Source organism: Nicotiana tomentosiformis, chromosome 11 (genome assembly GCF_000390325.3).
Source record: "Nicotiana tomentosiformis chromosome 11, ASM39032v3, whole genome shotgun sequence".
In the NCBI taxonomy this organism is placed as follows: Eukaryota; Viridiplantae; Streptophyta; class Magnoliopsida; order Solanales; family Solanaceae; genus Nicotiana; species Nicotiana tomentosiformis.
In genome coordinates, this window is record NC_090822.1 from 67,477,654 (window position 1) to 67,489,930 (window position 12,277).

Genomic DNA, 12,277 nt, shown 5'->3' on the forward strand with positions numbered 1-12,277 from the left:
GAAAAGTCTGAAAGATGTTAGTTTTATATATATGTGTAAATGCCTGGCTATATTTCAAAAGGTGAAAAAGCTGTCGTGGTTACCTATGGAACTAATCGAGGATAGGGCAACTCATTAATCATTAAGACCATTTGCAGCAGAGGCCTCCACTTCTAGATAATACTACTATATTTAAGTTGTTAATCTTTAGGAGATTCTAAGTCATAATAGTTTTTGACACAGCTGCATGGCACAATTTAGTCGTACAGTTTTAATATAAAAAGTATGTACCTATTTACTTTTTCAGGAATCAAATTGAAAACTTTATCAATTTAGATTTAAACTGAAGATTATTACATGTCAAAAGTGTAAGTTGGTTGTTGTTTGCCTTTGCTGGAAGGCCTTAATTAAGCTGCAAATCAATTACATAATCTATACTTTCCACGTTTGTGTCACGTCCCAAAATTGGAAATGCAAACACGGCACCCGGTGTCTTAGCCTATAAATTTTTAAAAAACTTTATGCACAATATCATGAGTACAATAATATTATTTTATACAAAATTACATGACCTACAATATTCATAAACTACTTAAATACATAAATTAACTGGACTCAATATGTCCACTGAAATTAAAGCACTCACATAATTAGCTGGAAGAGAGGGAGATGCCTAGTAAGTAACCATGCCATCCTGAATAGCAATACCTGCATTCACGAAAGAGATGCAATGCCCCGGAAAAAGGAACGCGAGTATACAATAAAAAGTACTCTGTATGCATAATCAATTCTCTCACATATAATGGGACAAGACATATAAAGCAAACATGGAGAGACAATATACAAATTCAAAACAATAACAGTTTCATTTCATAAAATATTTAAACGTTTGAACTTTAAACAAACTACTATACGTTTAGTGGGAAGTATATTAGTCACCTACACAATCATTAAACCATGATGCATACGATATGAAGTCCAATCTCGACCAATTGACTAACCCATCTCATCACAATATTGTGTGGTACAATATTTATATGCTAGCGTTTTATTAATCACAACTAAGAAAGACTATCTAATCGACCAAACCAATGGGACGACTATATTCCTACACCTACACGGGTAGCTTTGGATATTGGGTACCTTCGGCCAATATCTTCTTGGTTATATAATAAGACCCAAAAATATTATATTTCATTTGGCACCTTAGGCCCCTTTCTTAATATTTGGCACCTATGACACTTGAGCAAAATCTCTCGAGGCCCATAATTCATAAATAAAATCTTTAAACTTAGACTCAATAGCGAATGTTTCATTTTAAACTCATTTTCATAACCATAATTATTACAACAACAACAACCAAGTAAGATCCCACAAGTGGGGTATGAGAAGGGTAGAGTGTACGCAAACCTTATCTCTACCCCGGAGGGGTAGAGAGGCTGTTTCCGAAAATCCCTCGGGTCAAGAAGACGAAAATAAACAATAACAATAGATCAGTGACAATAACAAAAGTCAGAAAACTAATATCAGCATTGTAAGAGATAACCATAATTATTATTTTTTGAAAACCATAACGTCGTATTCAATTCTTTTGAAAATTATAGCATTATGTTCATTTGGAGTATTGAAAACATTTATAATCATATCATCTTGTGAAATATAGCATTCGAAACCATATATATCATTTAAGGAAATATGGATAGTGTATAATTACTTGTCACCTAAAATTACACATTAGCAATTTAAAGGCCATTTGGTCACATAGTCACATTTAGAAGACCTGAAGTTTTGGAAAGAAACAATTCTATGGAAAGGAGTGCAACTCAACCTAACTTAGATTTTCTTCTTGCTAACAAGAGTTTAGCGGCATTAATTTCACTAGTGGTCATCGAACTAAGTATTAATTTCACAAAAGTTACTCAACTTTTATTTGTCACTTTAAAATAACTCAACTTATAGATTGTAACTTTAAAGTCATTTTGATGGTTTCTCCCACATATATCCATAAACAATCTGACATGGCAACATAAAATCTGGTAATGGCTTTTTAAAAATGCCACATCAGCTTATAAGAACTCATTTTTTTGATATATGGTGAAACCATCGGCTTCACCGATTTTAATGTCTGAACCGTGACCCATTATACAAATGGCTGGGTCAATATAAAACGAACCCCATCCATTCAAACCAAAAGATGCCCTGGGTTCTCATTCTTACTTCTCTTTCCTTAGACAAATTAAGCATGCTCTATTATGCATTTTAATTGTGAGTGTTGCTTATTAAGCTTTTTTTTTTTAATTAAGTATTTTGACATTAAAGAAATAGCATTTTCGCAAATGCTTCTTATTAGTTACATATTGTGCTCCTGTATTAACTATTTCAAATTGAGCAAAGGGTTCTAACTGTCAAAATTAACTACTTTTAATGAAATATGTTTAATGATAAAAGTTTTCAGGTGTGAGATGAAGAAATTACCTCTTGGTAACCAAGTCTTAAATTTCGAATTCCATGGTGTTCTAGGCTATAATGAAGATTCAAGCAAGAATCTATAAATCTACTTAAAAATACCATTAAAACTCACCTTGGAGTGTATCTGGTTTGGGATGCTCCACCTTCTCCCCAGTCCCAAAAGTTGTCCAAAACATATGCTCCTTTCTCTCTCTTCGTAGCCCAAAATATAGAGGCCATAGGGCAACTCTGGAGGCAACTATTGCCATGGTTGGCCTGGAGCCTCAGGCCTTCCCTTTCACTCTCTGCTGAAATTTGCCACGATTGAAATCATTTACCACGGTTGATGCTATGGTTGGATCTGTTTGCCGCAATTGGCTCGGGTTTCAGTTGGCTATTTTGCTACCTTTGGTAAAAGGTTCATAACTTCTTATAGTAATGTCCAAATAACAAACAGTTTCAAGCTTTTAAAATCCTTTCGCTCTCTTTTAACAAACAGAGATTTTATTTGATAGGTAGTAATAATATATTTGACCAAACTTTTAAAATCTGTTTATTTTGAAAAGTATTTTTTCTCAAAAGAAATAATATTTTTCTACTTCTCAAAATCTATTTGTCCTTCTACTCAAAAATATTTTTTCTTTCTAAAAACTTGGTCAAACGCCTTATCTTTGAAAAAAGTACTTTTGACCAAAAAAAAGCTTGGTCAAACAGGCCAAAAAGAAATACTTTTTTCCTTTTAAAAGCTTGGCGTTAAACACCTTTAACTTTGGAAAAAAATACTTTTTGCCAAAAAGAAGCTTAGCCGAATAGGCTATGAATAAGATAACTCTTTTGAGTAGAAGTATCGAAAACTAGACTCATGGAGATTATATTTGATAGGTAGTAATAGTATATTTGACCAAACTTCTAAAATTAGTTTATTTTGAAAAGTACTTTTTTCAAAAGAAACTACTTTTTTCTGCTTCTAAAAAACTGTTTGTGCTTCTATTCAAAAGCATTTTCCCTTCTAAAAGCTTGGTCAAACACATAAACTTTGGAAAATAATACTTTTCGCCAGAAGGAAGCTTGGCAAACAGGCTATGAATAGATAACACTGTATATCTTAGGAGTTGTGCTCGTTTGAAGTTAGATCTTGTGACTTATTTGAAACTTTATTCCACTGTGTAGTTTTCAACTTGGCTTGGTTCTAGAGCTCTCCTTAGACTCTAAATTACACATTGTTTACACTAATTATCATGATGAAGTGATATGATATCAGTTCATAGCCTCATTTGGCATGCAGAATGTTATCTTTAATAGTCGTTGGTGTACTTTAAAATTTTTAATAGTCTCCTCAATTATAGTTTTCCACATATCTTTAGATTGAACTTGGCGAAGAAACTTGTAAAAACTTATTTGAAACTTTAGTCTACTATGTAGTTTCTATTATGACTTGGTTCTAGGGCTCTGCTTAGACCCTATATTACTTTCAATACATCTTTTACACTTATTATCATGACGAAGTGATATGATATCAGTTTATAGCTTCCTTTGGCACGCAAAATGTTATCTTTAATAGTCGGTGTACTTTAAATCTTTAATATCCTCCTAAATTGTAGTTTCCCATATATCTTTAGATTGAACTTGGCGAATAGAATTCACTATTTTGATATATATATATATATATATATATATATATATATATATATAGAGAGAGAGAGAGAGAGAGAGAGAGACGCACACACACACATATGACGACTCGGTGACCACACATTACACCTGGTGCAGTTGGATTGGATTAAATCTTGAGACTGAGCCCTGCCTCTTACCTTTTTGTTCATTGCACGAAAATACTAAAAAGAAGCTTTTTTCGGACATGACACTTGGATTCTGGGAAGCATGCCCCTTAAGATTGACTCCATCGTTTGGAACTGCTCTTTTCTTTTTCAAAGTGGAATTCCTCCTTTCTTTCTCCTTTGACCCGTGCCAACTTCACTTTTTCTATTGCTAGGTGAAATGATTCGGTCAACCTCGGTATTGGCAACCAAGATACTCTTCTCCTTCGAATGAATCTTCAAATCATCATCTTCAAACCACGACTGATCATGGTTTCTAGCTGACTTTATCTCTGGTGATAGGGGTAGGAGAACACTTCACAAAATATGCCTTGACAGTGAATGAGATCACTGAAATTAAATTAGAAAAACACTAGCGAGGTAAGTGATAGTAGGCTATAATTGCCCGTTTTAGTTGTTTATCGCACTCTAATTTACTGCACTTTAATTGAGTTGAGCTTTCAATCACTAGTGTTTTGCACTAATTATATATTTTATGCCTTGTAAGAGTGATTCCGAATTATGTAGATATTGTGGAACTAATTCGAGTTATTTGGAGCTTTGAAGTTTGAGTAAAAGCCCAAAGGAATAAGTCGGGATCGTGTTCGGGGATCAAAAATCACTGTTGAATGTCAAAATTCAAGGAAGATTCAACTGCTGAAAAAATATACTAGTGCGACGCAGCAGTGTAAATTTATGTCAGAAATTGGCAAAGTTCAGAGGTCACCCAGGTGCGCGAGCGCGCACTGGGCACGCAAGTTAGGCAAAATACTGTCCAAAGTGCACGAGCACACTCCCAGGTACGCGGACACACACGTCTAACTTCGGAAAGTGTCCTATTTCGCGTAGGAAAAGGTGTTTTCTCTTAGGTCCAACCCTACTTGGTATATATACATGGAAAAACGGTATTTTCTGGACTTTTGACATACTTTAGACATAAGGAGGCTAAGGAGAAGTGGGAGAAGCAAGAGCACAATGATTTCATGATTCAATCCTCACTCAAGACAAAAGTTTGGATCGTTTTATGTTTTCCTTTAACTTAAACTTATTTGTGATGAATTACTCCATATCTATGGAGTAGTTCTCTTTAGAGATTGAAGGATTTTGTGTTTTGATGTTTATTTGCGGATATTAACTCTAGTTTTATGTATTGAATCATTTTGGGTGTTTTAATTATTGCATCTATATTCACATGTTCATGTAATCGAGGGAGGTATACTTGTGATATCTTTGCATTATCTTGTTGGTTGAATTCATTAATTCTTCTTAGTAATCGAAAGAAGCTAGTTGAATTATTGTTTAGAACTAATTAGGAGGATAATCGAGAGAGGTTCTCCTAAAGACCAATCCACTATGAACTCTTGCATATCTTCACCGAACTTAAATTGATTCATATTGTGAGGTTGAGACTTAATCCAGAGAGGAGTTTCTACTAAACATTTGAACTAATAACTGAGTCAATTCGAGAGACTCACTTAAACAATAGAAGTGAATTAACTAGAGTTATATCCCAATTGATAGCTTCCTTGCTTACGTTTGTTGCGACTGTCATAGTCAGTTAGCTCTAGATTCTTAGTTAATTTTAGTTTTTAATCATATAATTCTCAACTGTTGATCATCTTGGATAGCAACCGAGCTATAAACTATGAAAATACTGTTTAACTCCAATCCCTGTGGATACGATATTATATTATACTATATTCAACTAGCGAGCATATTTAAGTGTGTGTTTTGCGCTCGTCAATAAGATATAGGATTCGTGTCTGAGTTATGCGGATCATGAAATGGATTTATGATTTTTCACGACCCAAAATCCTACCAATGGTCGCGATGGCGCCTAACGTACTTGCCAGTCAAGCCAACACTTTAACTGTTACACCCCATATTTTCGTACATTAGAGTACGTCGTAAGTCAATTGATGTAAGCTCAGAAATGAGATCGTCTTTGAAAGTACATAAAGTAAGTTAATCATGTTACCTTGGAGCATAAAAAATTTTAAGATCATGGATAGCAAGTACCAAGAGGGTTGAAAGGCTTAGAAGCTAAACAAATTGAAGAAAAGTTTCGTCGAATGTCGACAAGTTGGGAATGTTATAACATGTACTTTTGGGGTGATATTAGGGTTATTAACATGATAAAGAGGTTATGTTATTAGTTATTTTAGTTGTATGATAGTCGTGTGTTACATTTTGAAGTCAAGCGAGTTGTGGAACAAAAGATGGAAAAAGGTCATCACAAGTTACATTCATAATATGCTAAATATTAGGTCAAATGTAGCAGAGCTTTTCTCCTAATATACTTGGAATTATAGGATGATCCACATATAAAATTGAATATATACGAGTCTAGTTTCTAATGCATTAAACCGTTTGTTGATACATTATTGGAGTAGAGTGATATTCTCATTTTTGCGATACTGCGCAAGCAGCTCCTAATGGGACTCACTTAGGAGGTGGTTGACCTACTTCACTTTAAAAATGATTTGGATGACCTTTATTTCTTATTTTTTGACCCAACCTCGTCCCTACACTCCTCCGAACCCTCCCAAATAGTTCCCCCAAAGCTTCAAACAAATTCCAAAAAAATACACCATAGTCCACTTAAAAGGGGAAGAGATGTTGTTATCTTTTGTTGGGCTGTTTAAAGGTTATTCTGTTGTTAAGCATGTCTATATGTGTATCAAGTGAATTGATGAAAGAAACATATGAAACTTGATGCATATTGATTCACTTGATACAAAAGTTGATAAACATAAGAATAGAAACCCATGCATAAGAAAATACGCAAGTTGATAAAGTTTATTTCATGATATTAACTGAAGGCATATTGATCTTATGACATCCCGAGAGATCTTATTGACTTACTTCTTATGCATTGCATTCATTTATGCATGTACATTGACCCATGGCCAAATGACGTTATATACATATATATTATATGTATATGGGGTATGGGGAAAGGTTATGGCGTTATATATGCACCACCACCTGATCAGCCAGTATACGTTGATGATTTCGCCCACAAAGGTCGAGATGATAAGGTGGAATGCCCTCAGAGGCTTGATGATGTTATGTACGCATATACCTATGCATGATGTGACATTTATATGCATTGTATGACATTATAAATGTTTTGTGATTCACAGAGCTATTCAGACTTACAGGTTGAGTCCTTTACTCCATGTTTATTTCATGTCTTTTATATACTGTTTTTCATGCCTTACTGTTTTTCATGCCTTACATACTCGGTACTTTATTTGTATTGAAGTCCTTTTTGCCTGAGGACACTACGTTTCATGCCCGCAGGACCCGATAGACAGGTGGACAATCCTCCCTGTAGGCTATCAGCTCAACGGAAGGTATTGGTGCACTCTACTTGCTCCTGAGTTGCCTATTTGGTCAGTATGATTTAGACATGTATTGATTGGTATGGTGGGGCCCTATCCCGACTTTTATGATGTTTATGTACTCTTAGAGGCTTGTAGACAGATGTCATATATATGGATTATTGTATGGCTTTGTCGGCCTATATTTTGAGTGTACAAATGATCATTTCAGTCTTATAGGCATGTGTGTCACATGTATAAGTTTGTATACCATGTTGGGTCATCCCTTCGGTTTGGGTCGTGACAAAAGTGGTATCAGAGCAGTTCTATCCTAGGGAGTCTATATGTCGTGTCTAGTAGAGTCTTGTTTATGGGTGTGTTGTGCACCACACTTATAAGCATGAGGCTATAGGATATTTAGGACACTGTTAGAGCTGATGAGTCCGGGAACAGAGTTTCCGGGCACAACAATGATAAGATCAAAAGTGAAAGAATAAAATTATATTAAAATGTTGTATAGAATATAGTGTAAGTTAGCCAGAAAATTCGTCCCCTTACAATGATAACAAAGCTCACTATTTATAGCTATGTCTGGGAAAGGAGGTCATATGATCATACCTCTTGTAGACCAAATTTTGAAAGTCAATTTTTGGGGTGTTCTTCAAATTTTAAAGAAATCCTATGGAATCCAATATAAAACCTTGTTGTAACTAGTGATTGAGAAGTGGAATCATCATAAAAACACACTTAAAAACTCACCTTAAGTGTGTATTGGAAGCCTTGGCCGGATGGGTGATGGAGAGAAAAGCCCTAGTATTGAAATCCTTTTATTCTTCTCTCTCCCCGCTCATGTATTAATAAGCCCAGGTACAATATTTTTCCACTGGTGCTATCCCTGTGCTATAAGGGTTTAGCTCACTGGTTTGCTAAATTTAGGTACAGTATTTTCCATTGGTGCTATTCCTGTGCTATAAGGCTTTAGCTCACTGGTTTGCTAAAATCTTCTACTTCCCTCCTGTGATATAGCTGTGCTATGGGGAGATAGCTCACTGTATTTTCTTTAGTCTTATTGCTTTGAAATAAACATCCAAGGGTTCCCCCTTATTACAACACTCAAAGATTAATAAAATAATTATCCTCAAGTATCCAGACAACTTTATTCACTTCAGTAATTCTCATATGGTTCGGTTCTAAATTAAATTGTATTCTTAAGCTCGAAATCGCTCGAATTAGAAATAGAAATTCATGGAGCCTATACACATTAGCCTACCTCGGCACCACCAAACGTTAAATTCCTTTGCAAAATTTTCCATGGCCTTACATTCTACCCCGCTTATGATCATTCGTCCTCGAATGATAGGTAGAGTCCGTCCCAAAACACTTCATATTACACATCTATTCTCTCATACATGCACCCAAATTTCACTAACTCCCAATATTTTTTTTTTTGAAAAAATTCGGCAGAGTTTCCATTGTAATTGAGCATATCCACCTATCAGGGAATCTCAAAAATCAATCCTAACAATATATAGATAACACCACATTGCACCATATACATGAAAACAACACCAACCATGACTCTCGAGGCTAACTCTATGACCTTGCTTACATTGGTCATATCCTTGACTTTTCCTTCCTCTATTACGAGGACAATTAGGTACCTCGCACATTATGCCTGCTATGTGCGTCATTCCTTTAATCCTTTGGCCTTTCTCATTTTATAGCATGACATGCAAATATTCCTTGATATTGACAAAGGAAGTCGTAGACTAACTCATTGTCACGCCCCAAAACCGAGAAGCGCGACCGGCGCTTAATCGAGTGAACCCGACCGAGCAAGCCTGTCAGATTCCTTCTACCCAAACTCATTCATGATTAAAGAGAATATATGTTTTCCTTAATTAAACAATAAAGTGGTCATGTCTGCAATTACCAATTTCTTACCATAAGTTTTATCATTTTTAAAGTCTCAAATGGACAAGTAATACAACCACAACATAGCATAGTTTGTCTTTCCCAGCACCAATACACAACCCACACTATGTCTACAGAGCCTCTATGGATAAAGAAGAGTACAATGATATTGCCGGCAATAAGGCCCCGGCTATACCTCAAACAGGATACACAAAGTCTAAAAGATACGTGACCCCGGGATGAAATAGGGCTCACCGAGTCTGCTGAGAAGATGATGATGTACCATTAACTGTGATCAACACTGTCTGCTATGTAACCACTTGCATCAATTTAAAGATGCAGCGCCGCCGCCAAAAGAGGCGTTAGTACCGTCGAATAGTAATAGTATGTAAAGCTAAAACGCCATCTCAATAGAATGAAAAATAATACAAATAAGATTATCATAATATCAATGAAAGCCTTAATCAACATCAAACCTCAATTTAGGATCAAGACAGTGTTCAAATAAATTTCCATATCTCACTTTGGGAGATTTTTAGTATCGATATCCCATTGTTCACATTACCATTATTCACAATACCAATACCACCGTACTCTCAGCACGGAGTCCGATCACGACCTGATCGGTTAGGCTATCTCTTTAGAGACATCAACCACAATTATTCTCAATATCAATACCACTGTCTTTAGCACGGAGTCCGGTCTCGACCCGATCGGCTAGGTCATCTCATTTGAGACATCAACCATATCCACAATTTCAATTATCATTTCCAGCACAATGCCACAATCCACAATACCACTATGTTCTTACATGAAGTCCAATCTCGACCCGATCGGCTAGGTCATCTCATTTGAGACATCAACATATCCACAATTTCAATTATCATTTCCAGCACAGTTACCACCATGTGTGCTTCATGGCATCCGATCACGGCCCCATCGGCTAGGCCATCTCACTTGAGACATCAACCATTTTCTGTCAATCATTTCACATTGTACTTCTTTCATATTCATTGACACTAGTGATTTCAATTACAAAATCATTCTTGGCACTTGGTCGTATTTCATAGTTCCAGTCGCCTTTTTCTACATTCAAATATCATTATCATTATCCTCAACAATAAGGCTTCCCATTCAAGACATTAGATTCACATATGAGTAAGTTTGAGAATCTTAGGCACATAGAGTCTTTTCATACAATTTGGCACATCAACCTTTGTTTCGATCTTGACATGAAGTCTTAACATTCCTAACGCATATTCCACATTTTGAACGATTTCTCAAATGGCAAGATAACATGATGAAGCATTTAGAATGAACATTGAACAAACATCCTTCAACACAACCACATTAGGAATAGCCAATTCAATTATGATCAAGGTCTTACTCCAATTACATGAACACAGTAGGATTAGATTCTAAGAAGAAGGGAGTTTAGCCAACATACCTCAATCGAGCTTCCTTGAACTCTAAAATGTTTCGGAATTCTTAGCAGCTTCAATCTATTGTAGAAATATAACAAATTGAACCAAAATTAGGAAGATCTCATGGTTCTAGCTCATTTGAGCATTTTATCAAACACTAGGTGTGCATTTAGGTTTCAAGGTCCTTTTATGGAGGATTCCATCAACCCACAACACAATATTTATCATTTTTTGATCAACAATCTTCCTATACCATTTGGTAACACATGCATGTAAAATAAACAACTCTCATGCCCAAAAATTATCTTGCTAATTACCCATTTCTAGACAAAAATCGAAATTGAGGGTTAGAGGTGTAGAATCTTACCTCTAGGATGAAGACCTAGTGAGTTTCCCTTCTTAATCTTCCAAAACTTGAGCAACAATTGAAGAACAATTATTGAAGAACACCTTCTCACTCTAGGACACTCTCTCTCACTCTAAAAATATCATACTTTTGGCCAAAATGACTTAACCCCTCTCTATTACCGGCCTTGTGGTTATTTAATGAGTTCCCACGTGCGCGGCCGTGCACCTTAGGCAGAAACTCTCAAATATGTGCGGCCACGCATCTGGGCCTAACCACCTGCCAGAGAATCACCAAAACCAGTCCTAACAACATATACATGAACCAATGACGCAACATAACATGCCAACCGTGGCCTCACGAGCAGTATACTACCAAAAAGGAACACCTTTAACATAACAACAACAACAACAACAACAACCCAGTATAATTCCTCAAGTGGAGTCTGGGGAGGGTAGTATGTACGCAGCCTTACCCCTGCCCCAAGGCAGGGAGACTATTTCCGATAGACCCTCGGCTATAGAAGGTGAATGAAGCCCTGATATCAAGTAATAGCAAGACAAACCCTGATATCAAGTAATAGCAAGACAAATAATTAGAGAACTAAATTTATGATAGCAACAAAGAATATGAAAGGGGTAGGAACACCTTTAACATAAGCTGTACAAATGATATGTAATTTATAGGGACCAATTTCATAGAATGATTACATAGCTATTCAAACAAATAAGGGTACTTTTTCTTCATATCTTCCTCAGCCTCTCAAGTAGCCTCTTCAACCCGTTGGTTTCGCCATAACACTTTCACGGAGGCAATTTCTTTATTTCTCAATTTTCGGACTTGCCGATCAATAATAGAAACTAGAATTTCTTCATAAGTAAATTCTTAATTAACCTCCATAGTCTCAACCGGATCAATGGTTGTCGGGTCTCCAACTACTTTCTTCAACATAGACACATGAAACACCGGGTGCACTAATGACATTTCAGGTAGTAGCTCAAGCTTGTACGCCACCTCACCGAT

General features: G+C 36.0%; 1 long non-coding RNA gene across 1 annotated transcript; it reads right to left on the reverse strand.

The window, feature by feature from the left end:
• Positions 1-448: 448 nt before the first annotated feature.
• LOC117280994 (uncharacterized) lies at positions 449-2,864 on the reverse strand. Its single transcript, XR_004511583.2, has 2 exons — positions 2,561-2,864; positions 449-687 (listed from the first exon to the last, which is right to left on the reverse strand). It is a non-coding gene; the product is annotated as an uncharacterized lncRNA (long non-coding RNA).
• Between the last annotated feature and the right edge of the window lie 9,413 nt (positions 2,865-12,277).